Genomic DNA, 16,970 nt, shown 5'->3' with positions numbered 1-16,970 from the left:
ATGCACCCCAAATTCTCAAAGGTTCACCACACTCAATGATCGAATTCTAAAGAAATTAACCAACATATCTAATTTTTTAATAGAAGAAAGTCGTCACCTACTGGTATTGAACTGGGTATTTCACTGTAGTAAATTCGGCTGAAGTAGGAAATCGTGTCTGGACCACATGTTAAGGAACTTACATTTGTTTTATTTAGATTTTTATATATTATGGGATGATATAAAAACTCAGAATTGATTCTGAATCATAATAACTATTGATATGGTAGAGGAAATTTAATGTACTGTACTATATTATGCTTAAATTAATCTTCAAATTTATATCCAAGCTTTTGTATCAATGGCTCCCTTCCCCGATGCAAGTTAACTGCATAGGAAGGGGGTATTTAAATGTAACTCATAGACTACATTCTAAACTCTGTATAATGAATATTAGAGTTAAAACAATCAATGTTTGTTATCAAAACTTTGTTAAGTTTTTATTAAACTCCGAAGGTCACCCCGGCAGCAATTTATAATGGCAAATGGAAAACTATTTGGGGAAAGCAAATATTTTTACAATAGTGCCTTCCATATTGGCACTTTCTAAATATCAGCAAAAACACCCGATGGAAAACAATTGCCAAACACAAAGTGGTGTCTTCCCAGAAAATTAAGAAAAAATACCAGTGATATACTGTAACACTGAGATGAAAAATCTACAAAACAAAAATGGAAACTGCTGGAAGCCACAAATAATGGTAAAACTGCCCCTGTGTGATGCATTAAATACCCTTCTGTATAAATGAGTTTATTTGTATTAATCTAAAAACTTTTTTTTAAAAGAGTGTCAAAGTCAAATGGCATATTTACAATATTACAGTCATGAGCATCATAGCCTTGGAATGGGCCACCAGGGCTTAATCACATCATTAATTATTGCAACAAAACTCACAACAACTAGATTCCGGAGAACTTGGGACTCTGATTTTATGGATGTCTGGTATCGGCAACTTTGGGACTTGGCAGTCATGGAATAATCAACCTGTTAGCTTTGAGCTTGTAGAAAGATGCAGACAATTCTTTAAGCTATTTAGACAGGTTTTATTTCTTTATTTCTTTTTAATAGTAAATTTTATTAATATTTCCCACATAACAAAAAAAGAAAAAGAAAAAAGAAAAATCACAATACACCAAATACAAAAACACACATATGAAAAACAAATCCAAGTCTTACAAATTAATATTATAAACACTTAAAAAGAAAACAAACATTGATTTCCATCATTCCCATAGCTCCTCCTTTACCTCTCATTGTATCTTTCTGTTTTTCTGTTTTCCTTATCCTCTCAATCCGAACATCTAGATATAAATCCCTCTTTCTTATCCTTTCACTTCACAAGGCTATTCCAGACTCAGCCAGATTTCTGTCCTCAAACCTTGACTTTTAAGATATTCGTTTAGGCACTCCTATTCCCTTTTCACTTCACTTTTTGGTTTTTGTCTTACTATATCTGTCAATTTAGCTAACTCTAAATATTCTGGAAATACTTAGAATATTTAGACAGGTTTTATTTCTTATGCAGCAACTACAGAACCAGATATAGACCACTGTGCTTCATGGAAACCTTTGACAGGACACTTTTCAAAGACAGACATGGCTGATGTAATTGTTTTACTAGAACAGACCAAAGCTCCACTCCTCCTTTTTCCCTTGTATTGGGTTGTACTGCATTATTTGATATTTGACATATAGATCACTTGCAGGACTGAAATAAATCCTACGAATTGACTTTAAGTAGAAGGAATACAGAAACTGTGAGATAGGAGTGGATAAGAAAACCGATTGGGGGGAAGGAGGGAAGCCAAAGCTCGGCAGAGCAAAGTAAATTGTAATAATTGATTAGATGCTAAAAAGAGGAAATTTTGTGTTTATTATGTGTTGTTGTGTGTGTGGTTGAATGTTTTGTTTTTGTTTAATGTGTTTAATTGGAAAATTTAATAAATTGTCTTTTTAAAAAAAGATATTTGACATATAGATATATAGATATGTATACGGCCACAATGGCATCTGAGGACTTTCTGGGGTAAAGAAACTATCCAGTAAACACAACCTGGAGAGCTGGGAAGCTGGTGCTTATTATTAATGCATGTGGAGATTCCAGTGCAAGAAGAGAAGAGCGACAGGCTTGTGCTTGCCATGTGCCCAGAAATCATGGGGCTGAGCAGTTTCCTGCTTGTTCCAAGCTTTTTAGGCACGGGGCTGAGCAGTCTGCCCCTGTCCTGCCACTTTCATTAGGAAAAGCAAACCTGATTGGTGTTTGCTCCAATTCAGCTGTAAAGATCAGGTTTTCCTGGGGGGAAGCTGTGGGGCAAAGGCAAGTCTGAGGGCTTCTCCACACTTCTGTCTGCCCTGCTCCCTCCCCGGCTGCCCGCTCGGCCCAAAGGATACGGGGCGCGGCGAGGAGGCGCAGGCCCGCCGGGCGCCGAGCGAGGAGGGCAGGACGTGGCGCAGCAGGGCGCGCAGCCGGACCGAGGCGGAGATGGTGGCGCGGGCCATGGCGAGGAGGCCCCGGAGATGAGCCCGGCCGGCGTGGCTCTCGCGGCTCCTTCCTTCCTTCCTTCTCGGTGCGTCTCTGAAGGCGAGAATAAGAGAGGCATCGCTGGGCTGCCGGGCGAAAGAAGAGCGAGCGACGGACAGGGGCCGCCAGCAGAAGCAGCAGCAGTTTCGGAGGGAGAGAGAGAGAGAGAGAGAGAGAAATCCCCACCAAGAGAGGAAGCCCAAGGCGACACTGCTCCAGAGACATAAGGCGGCCCTTATGGTATGAAACAAAATAATAATAAAAAATCCTTCCAGTAGCACCTCAGAGAACAACTAAGTTTGTCATTGGTATGAGCTTCAAGGTGCTACTGGAAGGAATTTTTTTTATTTTGTTTCGACTACGGCAGACCAACACGGCTGCCTACCTGTAACTAGAGTTCTGGCCTGAGACATTCTAGCGCATGACCCAAATACTACCCTACAGGTGTGCCTGCTCAGGTGGTGGCATCCCGGAAAATGGGTTACATACCAGTACTGGCACTTTTTAATTATTACTTCTACACAAGGAACTAAAATACTGTTTTTAAAACCTCTTGGTTTAACACGTGCAGGGGTGCCAACGAATAAATTTTTGGGGTGTGTGTAAGCCCCGCCCTGCATCATCAACCACAAGATGTGGCACATGCACACCATTTGAATGGCAACCGGTGCCCATCAATTTGGGAGGCCTCAGCCCCCTGAAATATTTTATTGGGGGGACCAAAGGGACCTCAGCCCCCCCCCCCCGTTGGCTCCCATGAGCATGTGTTAAGTCCGGGTTCCCTCAAGCTGCAACACACCAGGAAGTTAAAGGCATGGAATTTTGTGAATATGAGGCCACATGCAATTTATCTTATGTCTAATTAAGTGGCTAATTTGTGAAGTGAAAAATAAAGAACCAAACTCTGATGAAGATGCTGAAGAGTCCACACCTTAAACCAGAGCTTTCCAAACTGTGTGTTAGTGTGTCGGCCACAGTGTGTAGGTGTGTCCCTCGAATGCTCCTCACTCTCCTCCCGGGGCTGGAAAGGAGCTAGTTTAACCTCCGATTTGCCAGTAAAACTGAATTACTGTGTCATGAAATGATGCATGTTGAAAAAGTGTGTCACCAACATGAAAAGTTTAGAAAGCTCTGCCTTAAAGTCTGAAGTTTTTTGAATTCTCCCTCCATCTCTCTCTCCATCACGGACAGCATAACTGAAGGGGCTGAGCACATCCCTATTATCATAGTGGGGGTTAGGATTTGTCCTCCATGACAAAACGGTCATGGCCGATTTCAAAGTTCTTTTTAGTATCTTCTGTTATGATACCGTACATATATTGGAGGCTAACTGAGTCTCTACACAAAATGGCTGCTCAAAAATATGTTCTGCATGCATAGCTGTTCTCTATAATAAGGAACTGTTTATGAATTTACAATAGTATCTGTCCAGAAGGTGGTGGAGAGCACAATACAAGTAGTAATAGTAATATTATCAAAATACCTGAGTGTCTCGATTGGAGGCCTTGATCCGACGAAGCCTTGTCTCAGTCCAGAAGCCTCACTGAGATCTTGCCTCCTGAAGAGCCTATGAGGAACTGAGAGAAATGACCCTCCCCCCCCCACTTCCTGGTTATATTGTCAGAATGAGATTCATTATATATTCATTATACGCATCACATACGGCAATGCTCTGCCCCTGCTTCATTCTAACATTATCAATGTCAAACGTTTATTTAATTAATCTTCTACTCTACTTTTGCCCCTGCCCAGCTTGTTGCTTGTATTTTGTTCTGATTCTCTCTTTGCACACTAAAAAATACTGAAATGGCTTATGTTATAAAAAGGCCTGGGGAAAGTTTGCTAAGATTTTTGAGACAAAAAGTGCTACCATCTGCATGTCTACTTAAAAGTAAAGCCGTCAGGTAATACGGAACTCATAGGGTGCCCCTCACCCCAAGTTGCCTCCAAGGGTTATTACAGCAATAAAATGTGGAGGAAGAGAACCATGTTTGCCACCTTGAGATCCGTAAGACGAAAGTTGTGCTAGGAATAAAACAGGGATCCCCAAACTAAGGCCCAGGGCCCGGATGCGGCTCAATCACCTTTTAAATCCAGCCTGCGGATGGTCCAGGAATCAGCATGTTTTTACATGAGTAGAATGTGTCCTTTTATTTAAAATGCATCTCTGGGTTATTTGTGGGGCATAGGAATTCATTTATATATGTTTTTCAAAATATAGTCTGGCCCCCCACAAGGTCTGAGGGACAGTGGACCGGCCCCCTGCTGAAAAAGTTTGCTGATCCGGAATAAAACAACGGTTCAGCTCCCTCTCTCTCTCCCCGCCCACCAAGCCCCCTTTCAGTCCCTCACATAGTCACACTCCTGGCTGTTTTGCAATGCTACCTCTCTCCCCATCACTCACTTTCACTCAACTCCACGTTCTACCATCCCCCTTTGCTTCACCTTTTTCACAACAGGTTCATACATGTGGGTGGGACATGAAATCTGGCTGGTTAATACAGGTCACATAAATTCATTTTAAATAAAAACTGCAAATGTATTACATAATTTATGGCATATGCCATTCTCCTCAACCTAATGCAATAGTTGCCCCAAAGGCACAGTACCAATGGAGAAATGCCTGCCAAACCATTCCAACAAAGGCTATGGAAGAAAAATACACACCTCCTGTCTCACTTTTCCCAAGTCACTCGACGCACATATTCCCCTTAAACTTGCCTCTCCTACACTGCCAGTTTTCAAATCAGTTCATTGAACCTTTTTTCTAACCATGAACCACAGAGCTTACTATCCATCCTCCCTCATGCGTAGCACAGAGACCCACTGCAACCCTATAAATCCTATCATTTTAGCTTCCACATTCATGCTCTTGAAAAGATATGGAAACCCCTAGGATGCTGCATTCTACAAGTGACAATCCAATGCATGTATATTCTGAAATAATTATTTAGATATTAAAGACATCACAAAAGCTTGATCAAAAATGAATTTGAGGCAGAGAACAAAAATATTAGGCATCATCATCATCATTCTCTCCCCTTTCTCCAAGGATCACAGGGCAGTTTACAGTATAAAAATACAAAAATGCATAACACAATAACTAACAAAAACGAGGGTAAAAGACCATATATTGTTTAAATAGCCAAAGGCCTAGGAGAAGAGGAATGCAGAAAAGGCCTGTCTTGTGTTGCTGCTCTCCAGACCTTTGGCATAGGAGGCACCTTACGAATGACGCCAACATATGATGGTCACGGGGTCTGGGCCGATTCATATAGGGAGAGGTGATCCTGAGCCATTTACAGGAAGCTTCCCTGTACAGAATCAGACCACTTGTCCAATGCACCTGGGCCTTCCACACATGAGGCAGATGTTCACTGAGCTACAGATGCTTTTCATGAACACAGGTGGCTGCATAGGGGTTCGCCAGGGATGCAAAATTCACCTATCAGGCATCGGCACCCTCCCACAACACCTGGAGTGTTGTCATCCCCCAGCTCAGGACTCCAGCACCTGCTTTGCTCTTGGAAGGACTCTGCTGAGATCTGCTGCAAGAGTGGGAACAAAGTGGTCCTTGGAGCAGCTTCCAGGAAGAGACCAGTGCAGGCATCCCGTCCAGGCATGAGGACGCATTCCTCCTGTACAAGCAACCTGGACTGTGTCTCAGATTTGGGGGGGGGCAAGGTGGGGAGGATGCCAATACGGCTCTTTGCCAAAGGCTCAAGGGCCCCTAGGGGGAAGCCTTTTACTGAGTAAGACAACTGACCCATATGGATATGCCTTGGTAGCAGCTCCCTAGGGTTCCTAGTCATGGGCATAGCGAAGGGGATTTTTAAATCAATATTTTTAAAAATCAATCATGTCAAATCATTGTGATTTTAAAATCAATGATTTTAATCACTGTAATTTTAAATCAGTGATTTAAATCGTGGTGTTTTTTAAAGCCAGTGATTTAAATCATGATGATTTTAAAATCAGTGATTTAAATCATGATGATTTTAGAAATCGAGGAATTGAATTATGATGATTTCAAAATCAATGGTTTGAAGCATCATGCTTTTAAAATCAACGATTAAATTCTAAATCATCACTTCAGAAATCATGATTTAAAGCATCGATTTCAGAATCATGATTAAAATCAGCGACTTCCGGCCGACCGCGGAGCAATGGTGGGCGCTGTTTTCCTCGGCTGAGAACACGGTGCCTTCGAGGAGGGGGGGGGACTGCTCCAGCGCAGCAGTTTTTTGTGTGTGTTTTTGCTTTTGCAATGTTGTTTTTGTATTTTGGCAAGATTGGAAAACGAATAAAAATTATTTGGGGGGGAATCAGATTTCAAAAACCATTAAAAAATCACTGATTTCAAAATCATCACGATTCAAACCATCGATTTCAAAATCATGATTTAAATCTCTGATATGTTTAAATCAGTATTTTGAATCATTGATTTTAAATCATTATTTTAAAATCAACGATTAAAATCATAACATACAACAAAAATACATAGCATAATTAAGGACATCCATGACCATTACATATGTGATGGTAAGAGTTTTGCATTTGTTGGTCCGGTTTTGTACAGATCTACAGTGCTACCTTGGTTACCAAACTTAATCCATTCCCAAAGTCTGTTCCAAAACCAAATCGTTCCAAAAGCAAGGCACACTTTCCCATAGAAAGTAATGCAAAATGGATTAATCCGTTCCAGACTTTTAAATACCCTAAAACAGCAATTTAACATGAATTTTACTATCTAACAAGACCATTGATCCATAAAATGAAAGCAATAATCAATGTACTGTACTATAAAATGAATAAGACAGTATTGTAGATGATAAAATAATTTCAAAAAATTTTTTACGTCCACTGATGATAGTTGTTGTTTGCTTTTATCCATTTCTGCAGTCACACAATCAATCAATCAATCAATCAGTAGCTGAACTGGGTTCCACACAGTCACAAAAACAAGTCACAAAAACGAAGTCACAAGCCACAGTCACAAGTTAGTCCCACAAAAAAAAGAACAAGTCACAGTCAAAAAACCGAAAAAGCCACACAAACAAAATGCAAAAAATTAGCAAAAACAAAAGCTCCAAATATCACCTCTGTGTTGTGTGGGTGCTCGGGACTCAGCAGCCAACAGACTCAACAGGAAGCAGCAGGGGACTCAATTTACAAATGGTACACACTCAACAGGAAGCGGAACATGTTCAGCTTCCAAGGCAAAGTTCACAAACTAGAATACCTACTTCCAGGTTTGCAGGTTTCCAAGTTGTTCATAAACTAATCTGTTTTAAAACCAAGGTACTACTGTATTAGAATTTTGCTCCAAATAATGTTGCTAGGGAGAGAAAGAGTCCCATGAGAATTAAAAACAAAAATTAATTGCTAGTTGATACTGAAATGTGATGCTAACAATTAGGAAAGCGAGAAACAGAAAGTGAAATTGATGGTTCGTCCACCCTAAATGATGAAACGGATTTCTAGTCATATGCCTGTCCTCTCTTGAGCTCTTGCTTGTATTTGTTCTGACTCCCTTGCTAAACGTGCTTGGTCCCTGCAGATAGGTACACTGGCCAGCAGCTCCATTAACAGACAAAGTAAAACAAGTGAGGGAGAAAAACAGAGACAGCCTGAGAACTTGGCGTCCAGCCCAACAAAGTCCTTCGTCCATGTCACAGGGTTGCATCCTGACCTTTCATACATAAGCGATAATGCCTCTCTCTCGCCACATTAAACAACAACTGGCTCAGCCAGGGCTAATGGAACCTAGCACACATGAACACACATACTGCAAGCGAGAATAGGATCCTGGACTAGATGGGGCACTGGCCTGATCCAGCAGGTTCTTCTTATGTCCTTCTTCTTACTTGTTATACTTGTCCCGAAGGTCTACAAGTGACTGACAACACAATTGAAAACCAAGGCTGTGTACATTTAAATCACATTTAAAGTATATTATCCCTGCCTCAAAAGAAGGATCTTGGGAACTGTAGTTGGGCTCTGGGAATTGTAGCCCTGTAACTGTAGAATACAGTTTCTGGTATTCTTTTTCTTTTTGGGGGGGGGGTAAATGTACTGTCAATGTGTGCTTGTACACACAACCTCCTATAACAATGCAACCCCCTATAGCAGCCACATAAACCTTTGGCAGCACACTAATGACAGGCTTTATGGGTCAAAACCAGCACTTTGATTTGGGCCTGAAAACTAATGAGCAGCCCCTGCAGTTGGGCCAGGGGTGGCATTCCATGCTCAAACCATCTTGTCCCAGTGAGCAACCTGGCGGCTGAATTCTGCACCATCTTCAGGGGCAGCCCTGGTTTTAATGCATTGCAGGAATCTAACCAAGAGGTTACTGGAGCAGAGACAGCAGAAGTTGGGCTATCCCTGTCCAGATAGGGGCATAGCTGAGCCACCAGCTGAAGGAAGGCACTTTGCGCCACTGACACCACCTGAGCCTCAAGGGACAGCAGAGGATCCAGGAGGACCCACAAACTACGTCTCTGCTCCTTCAGAGGGAGTGGCACCCCTTCAACTGCAGGCAACCTCCCAGCCATCCAGTCTAACAACGTCTTATGTGGATTGAGCTTCAGTAGATTGGCTGTCATCCATGTTAAGTATAATTGATTTACGTAATTCACACTGAAAATGAGAATGCCTGTGTATTGGGGAATCGGTTTTAATATGGTGTCAGGGAATGGTCTGAAGACGGGACTGGGGAATGCATTCTATGGCAGACCAGCTTCTCTCCGATGGAAAGCTGGGGGGGGAGAGTGCCCCCCCTTGTCCACAGTGTGTCACGGTCCGGTCGGCGGGCATCAGGACCAGAGGCAAGATGGTGGTGAAGAAGCAGGGTCGAAGACAGAGGCGAAGGTCCACGGGGCATGAAGCAGGGCGAAGGCAAAGCGAGGGTCCGGGAACAAGAAGCAAGGCGAAGGTCCACGGGGCAAGAGCAAGGCGAAGGCGAAGCAAAGGTCCAAGGAGCAAGGGGCAAGGCGAAGGATCCAGGAACAAGAAGCAAGGCGAAGGTCCACGGGGCAGGAGCAAGGCGAAGGCGAGGCAGGGGTCCAAGAAGCACGGCAGCAACAAGGCAAGGGTCCCAGGAACAGGAGGCCAGATGCAACCACGCAGCGATAGCGTTGCTGTGGCAAAGAGCTGAAGGGAAATGCTGGGCTTTTATCCCTCCCAGCTCCTGCCACCAGGTGCAGTGAGATCTCAAGTGGCCTCACCTGGGTGATTACTCCTTGCTTCTCCAGCACAAGCTGAGGACTTCACCTGTGTGGCCACGCCTTGCTTCTCCAGCACAAGTTGAGGCATGCCCCAGTCCTGCAAAGCACTACAGGCCCCAGAGCCTGACTCCTGCCCATACTCCTGACAGTACTCCCCCCCATAGGAATACGGGGTTCCACCCCCGGTCATGGCCCAGGTTTATCTGGGAACTTCCGATGGAAGGCCCGAACCTTGGCGGGTGCGTGCACAAAGTCAGCTGGTTCCCAAGATCGTTCCAGGGACAACTGAACCTTATCCCCAACCTGGAACGCAGGCCCTTGCCACCACCGTCGATCCGCTTGCGCCTTACAGTCCGCTTCGGCCCTCTCTGGGTGCTGTACCAGGTCGGCTTGTGTCTCCTGGATGTGGGAGACCCGATCATTGGCGGAAGGCACGAGAGAAGCCGCGGGGGTGCAGGGATGATTGCGTGGGTGGTACGCTTGGAGGGCCCCAAGTTCAGGAGCCGACAAGTTCAAGGGGCGACATCCGGTGCAGTGACGTTCCAGGAACAGCCGAACCTTATCCCCAACCTGGAACGCAGGTCCTTGCCACCGCAGTCGATCCGCTTGCACCTTATAGTCCGCTTTGGCCCTCTCTAGGTGCTGTGCCAGGTCGGCTTGTGTCTCCTGGATGTGGGAGACCCGATCATTGGCGGAAGGCACAAGAGAAGCCACGGGGGTGCAGGGATGAGTGCGTGGGTGGCACCCTCGGAGGGCCCCAAGTTCAGGGGCCGACAAGGCATAAATGCGGCCAAAGGGTCTCTTTGCTCCCGGCTGCAGATCAATGGGGCAATCATAAGTCCGATGGGGGGGGGCAAAGTCTCGGCCCCTTTCTTCTCAGACACGTCCACCAAGTCCTGGTAGGGCTCCGGGATTAACCGGACATCCGGAGATGCTATTCCGTCAGGGGCAGTCCCCTGTAAGGTGGAAGAAGTAAGAGTCGGCTGGTGAGACGCCCCCGGCGCTGGTGGCAATGGAGGTAACACTGGGGGTTGAGCACAGACATCCTGGCAGAAGGATGATGAAAAAGACAGTGTCCGCTGTGCCCATGAAATGGTGGGGTCATGCCGGATCAACCAGGGACTACCCAGGACCACCGGGAAATTAGGCGTCTGGATCAGGTCAAAGACTAATAGTTCCTGATGTCGGGGTGCCACTAACATGGCCAGCGGGCAGGTCTCACGGGTAACGGGGCCGGAAGCGAGGGGAGTTCCATCCAACCCAACCACTGGAAACGGCGAGGCTTTCGCCACTGACGGTACTTGGTATTTTTTGGCGAAATTTATGTCCATGAAAACGCCAGAGGCTCCAGAGTCGATCATCGCCTCCAGGGTCAGCGTGCCTCCCTGGGGAAGGAGGAAGCAAACGGAGCAGGAAGTGGGGTGCGCGAAGACTGGGTCCTGGCTGAACCCCTCCTAGTTCAGCCGGGGCCTGACATTTTCTCGGTGCGGACCTCTTCGCCGAGCACTCTGCTGCGAAATGGCCCCTTTCCCCACAATACAAGCATAGTCCAAGGGTCCGCCTCCGACTCTTCTCTTGGCAGGAGAGGGAACAGTGGGCTGCGCCTAGTTGCATGGGCTCCTCTTCCAACCCCCCTGCAGCGCTAGCCCCCGGAGGGTTCCTGAACCCGCATTCAGAATCCCTTTCAGAAAGGCGGGTGTCAATATTAATACACAACGTGATAAAGTCTGCCAGGGCTGCCGGGGAGGTCACCCGCGCCAGTTCGTCTTTGATGCGGGGATGAAGTCCCTGATGAAAATAGAACCGACGGGCTGCCTCATTCCACTGAGTGTCCGCAGCCCAGCGCTGGAACTCGGCGGCATATTCAGCCACCGGGCGGGCCCCCTGCCGGAGTTTCTGCAGGGCCATCTCAGCCGTCTGAGCACGATTCGGTTCCCCAAACATGCCTTCCAGGGCGGCAATGAAATTGTCCAAATGCCCCAGCAGAGGGTCATCGGCCTCAAGGTATGGTGTAACCCAAGCAAGGGCCGGGCCCGTGAGCAGACCCACCATAAAGCACACCTGGCTCCGTTGAGTTGGAAAGTCCGCAGCACAGGTGGCGAACAACAACCGGCACTGATTTACAAAACCCCGCAGGGCGCCACGCTCTCCCCCTAACCTCTCTGGCGATGGGACTGGGGGAGCCCGTTGGGCTGGGGCTGCAGCAAGGGCCGCTCGAAGTCCTTGCACCTCCCCCTGAAGTGTAGCTACCTGTGTGTGGAGGTTCTGCAGCACAGCGATGAGGTCTATAGGCCAGGCTTCGTCCATCTTGCACCCTGGCCGGGACGGGGTTTGGCCACAGCAAACTGTCACGGTCCGGTCGGCGGGCGTCAGGACCAGAGGCAAGATGGTGGTGAAGAAGCAGGGTCGAAGGCAGAGGCGAAGGTCCACGGGGCATGAAGCAGGGCGAAGGCAAAGCGAGGGTCCAGGAACAAGAAGCAAGGCGAAGGTCCACGGGGCAAGAGCAAGGCGAAGGCGAAGCAAAGGTCCAAGGAGCAAGGAGCAAGGCGAAGGATCCAGGAACAAGAAGCAAGGCGAAGGTCCACGGGGCAGGAGCAAGGCGAAGGCGAGGCAGGGGTCCAAGAAGCACGGCAGCAACAAGGCAAGGGTCCCAGGAACAGGAGGCCAGATGCAACCACGCAGCGATAGCGTTGCTGTGGCAAAGAGCTGAAGGGAAATGCTGGGCTTTTATCCCTCCCAGCTCCTGCCACCAGGTGCAGTGAGATCTCAAGTGGCCTCACCTGGGTGATTACTCCTTGCTTCTCCAGAACAAGCTGAGGACTTCACCTGTGTGGCCACGCCTTGCTTCTCCAGCACAAGTTGAGGCATGCCCCAGTCCTGCAAAGCACTACAGGCCCCAGAGCCTGACTCCTGCCCATACTCCTGACACAGTGTGTTCAGAAGCAGAGAGACAGGCAGAAGCTGAACAGCTTAGGGAGGAGTTACCCAGCTAAGAAGGGACGCAGGTGGCACTGTGGGTTAAACCAGAGCCTAGGGCTTGCTGATCAGAAGGTTGGTGGTTCAAATCCCTGCAACGGGGTGAGCTCCCGTTGCTCGGTCCCAGCTCCTGCCAACCTAGCAGTTCAAAAGCACGTCAAAGTGCAAGTAGATAAATAGGTACTGTTCCAAGCGGAAAGGTAAACTGAGTTTCTGTGCGCTGCTCTGGTTCTCCAGAAGCGACTTTATCATGCTGGTCACATGACCTGGAAGCTGTACGCTGGCTCCCTCGGCCAATAACGTGAGATGAGTGCGCAACCCCAGAGTCGGTCATGACTGGACCTAATGGTCAGGGGTCCCTTTACCTTTACCCAGTTAAGAGATCATGACAAGGGAACCAGAAGGGAGGGGGCATCTACCTGTAGTTGAGACATCACTTGAGAGTGTGGGGAACCCCCCCCCTGGGCTCGGAGGTCCAAACGTGTCAGAGAGAAAAGGAGTCAGAGGGAGGGATGAACTTCCGTTGGCACCTAAAATGCTGCAGAAGTCAGAAGGAGGATTTAGAGTAGCCAAATGCTGTCCTTGCGGAGAGCTGTGTATTTGTGCTTGCAACGTGATGCTGTAATAAAAGAACTATAAATGTATCAACTGCAGGTAAATTCTTATTTGTGAAGTTACCAAAGGGAGAGGAGGACTCTCCACGCCTGACAGCTTGGCTACTCTCCAATTACGCCAATTGCTGGAGGAGCAATTAAATCATGTCGACAGGCGGGACTGACTGCCATGGCGAACAGCTGCACCCATAAGTGCCTTTCCGTGCAGCTAATGAGGATAATATGGGAGTAATTATCCTCCCCCCCAAAAAAATCAGGGTTGGGAAGGGGCTGCTTCACCTGCAGATCGTGTGATACCTACCACCTGCCCCAAAGGAATGCGGGGGCAGGGGGAGCTGGGTGCAATGCACTGAGCGTTTTGGCAACTCTCCAAAGCTGTTCCCATGAGTGGAGGATACCTGTTTTTAAGATGAAATTCAGACTTAATTAACAGGCATTCTCTGAACTAGGAGAGATAAAATAATCTGCTAATTGAATCAGTAATAACATTGAATCTGTAATAAAAGGACTATAAATGTATCAACTGCGCATTAATTCTTATCTGTGAAGTTACCAAAAGGAGAGGAGGACTCTCCACACCTGACACATGGAGGTTTCCCATGGGACTATATTAAAAGCAAAAAGAGCTTTAAAGAGTCTCTGAGCTTTAACTAGTTGATAATTAACTATTGTTGTTTCCTAGTAGCTAAACTGTCAGTAAGTAACCTTAGATTTTGTGACAAAGGGATTTGGTTGCAAATCTCCATTTTGAAGGGAGTCCTTTGTCTCAAACTCTGTGGAGCGAAGATGTAAATGAAGCTCTCAAGGAAAACAGCTTTGGGAAAAATGAATTCTGAAGGAGAAAGACCTTTGCTTATAGGTCTGTTTGGATTATTTCATATTTTCTAATATGCTAAGCCTGTGCTGGACATATTTTTGAGGTACATTTGATGTTTTAATTATTTTAAAAGAAAGTTCTGCAAGTAAAATTTTGAATAATAACTTATGGGTCTGGACAATGCTTCGTTCCAAAAGGAAGAGTTTTTAAAGCATCCCATCATTTCAAACGGCACACTATTAGTATCTGCAATAATCCAGTCTACTACTGAAGCGTGACAACAGTCAAGCCATTCACTGTGTGCAGATGTAAAGGAGCAGAGCTGTGTGCCATAAGGATATTGCTGACAATGCATTCATAAGCCCACTGAGCAGTTTCATGTAGATGTTAAACAGCATAAGGGATAAAATCCAACCCTGAGGAACGCCCCCATTGAAGGCTGCTTGGGGTTGAAGAGCACTCCCAAAGTACCACCCATCCAGCAACGTCAATCCAAGTAGGACTGCAACCACCGTAAAGTGATGCCACCCTCCCCTAACTCAGACAGGCGCGTCAGAAGGTTGATGGTATCAAGTTGGTATCCCATTCACTTTCCAAAAGGATCTTCAGAAAGTTCCTTAGATGGTGTTTGAAAAGTAGACTGCATTTTTTTTGTACCAACTTTTCACACCCAATCCAGCGTGCCTTGGCTCAATTGCCCATCAGCTTAGGGGCAATAGAGCCAAAGCTGCTTCCACTTGCCAGTGCATGACCAGGAGTGCCCCATTGTGCCCAAGGCTCCACCCGATGTGACATATGATGGCAGGTGGGCAGGGTTTGAAGAAAAGAGCCTCGCAGGCCAAGTTTGACCCACCTCTGGCACAACAGTATCGCCAAACTGCAAACACAATCCTTTGTAACTCAGTCTAGAGCAGACTGAACATCACGTCCTTGAGCAACTAAAGTACTGATAGAACCTCATTTGTCAGGAGTTTGATTCAGTTTATTGGCCTGCATCTGGCTCAGTGCCAATTCTGGAAACTGGTTCTGCTCTTCCACTACCTCAACCCACTGAGGAGAGAGAAAATATTCAGAATTATAATGTGCATTAGCCACAGAGACTGGACTTGTGGTGGGGGATGAGTGTTCAGACCCCTGGGCTCTCACTTGTGGGGTGCCTCAGGGTTCTGTCCTCTCCCCCATGCTGGATGACACCCAGCTCTACCTCTCTTTCAAATCAGAACCAGTGAAGGCGGTGAAGTTCCTGTGTGAGTGCTTGGAGGCGGTTGGAGGATGGATGGCGGCTAACAGATTGAGGTTGAATCCTGACAAGACAGAAGTACTGTTTGTGGGGGACAGGAGGCAGGCGGGTGTGGAGGACTCCCTGGTCCTGAATGGGGTAACTGTGCCCCTGAAGGACCAGGTTCGCAGCCTGGGAGTCATTTTGGACTCACAGCTGTCCATGGAGGCGCAGGTCAACTCTGTGTCCAGGGCAGCTGTTTATCAGCTCCATCTGGTACGCAGGCTGAGTCCCTACCTGCCCACTGACTGTCTCTCCAGAGTGGTGCATGCTCTAGTTATCTCTCGCTTGGACTACTGCAATGCGCTCTACGTGGGGCTACCTTTGAAGGTGACCCGGAAACTACAACTAATCCAGAATGCGGCAGCTAGACTGGTGACTGGGAGTGGCCGCCGAGACCACATAAAACCGGTCCTGAAATACCTACATTGGCTCCCAGTACGTTTCCGAGCACAATTCAAAGTGTTGGTGTTGACCTTTAAAGCCCTAAAAGGCCTCGGTCCGGTATACCTGAAGGAGCGTCTCCACCCCCATCGTTCTGCCACTGAGGTCCAGCTCAGAGGGCCTTCTGGCGGTTCCCTCACTACGAGAAGCCAAGTTACAGGGAACCAGGCAGAGGGCCTTCTCGGTAGTGGCACCCACCCTGTGGAATGCCCTCCCACTAGAGGTCAAAGAGAACAACAATTACCAGACCTTTAGAAGGCATCTCAAGGCAGCCCTGTTTAGGGAAGCTTTTAATGTTTGATGGATTTCTGTATTTTAGAATTTCTGTTTTGTTGGAAGCCACCCAGAGTGGCTGGGGGAACCCGGCCAGATGGGCGGGGTATAAATAATAAATTATATTATTATTATTATTATTATTATTATTATTTGCCTGTAATTTAGATTATTTGTGTTGATATTCTTTTTAAAAAAGTAAAATAACGCTCAAAGGTCATTTTTAAAAAAACAAAACACTTTTTAGGAAATCCCATAAAATGCACTTGTTTAGGTAATATACATAATTCCTGTGACATTAATTCGTGTCCAAGCATTGTTCACAATATGTTTAAAGTGTTTGGTGATGAGAAATAGCCTTCTGTAGGTGGGGTAGATGTTGATATCATGGCATCAACAACCTAAATCAAAATCACAACAGCTTGAGAAAGGATGTTTGGGTGAACTTAATTTGGTTTAAACATTATTTATCTCATTGATCCAGTCTTTTATCAGCTGTAAAGGGGGGACTGCATGTTTATTAATGGATTAGAAAATTCTCCCCTCTAAGCAACCGGCCCTTCATTTATCCCGATTCCAAGAATAGGTCATGCTTTACGTCCAGTTTTGTTGAGGAACAGAACAGTTATGCATCACACACATACAGAAGCAGCAAGGGTCATTGATTTGCCAATAGTTTGAATCATTTGTGTGCCTTGCAGCATGAACAATTACTTCCTCTTGTACAATAGGTGAGGCCATCTACAAAATGTTCAGAATAAATCAAGGAAATGGAAA

Source organism: Zootoca vivipara, chromosome 9 (assembly GCF_965207765.1).
Source record: "Zootoca vivipara chromosome 9, rZooViv2.hap1.1, whole genome shotgun sequence".
NCBI lineage: Eukaryota > Metazoa > Chordata > Lepidosauria > Squamata > Lacertidae > Zootoca > Zootoca vivipara.
This window is presented reverse-complemented; position numbering follows the sequence as displayed.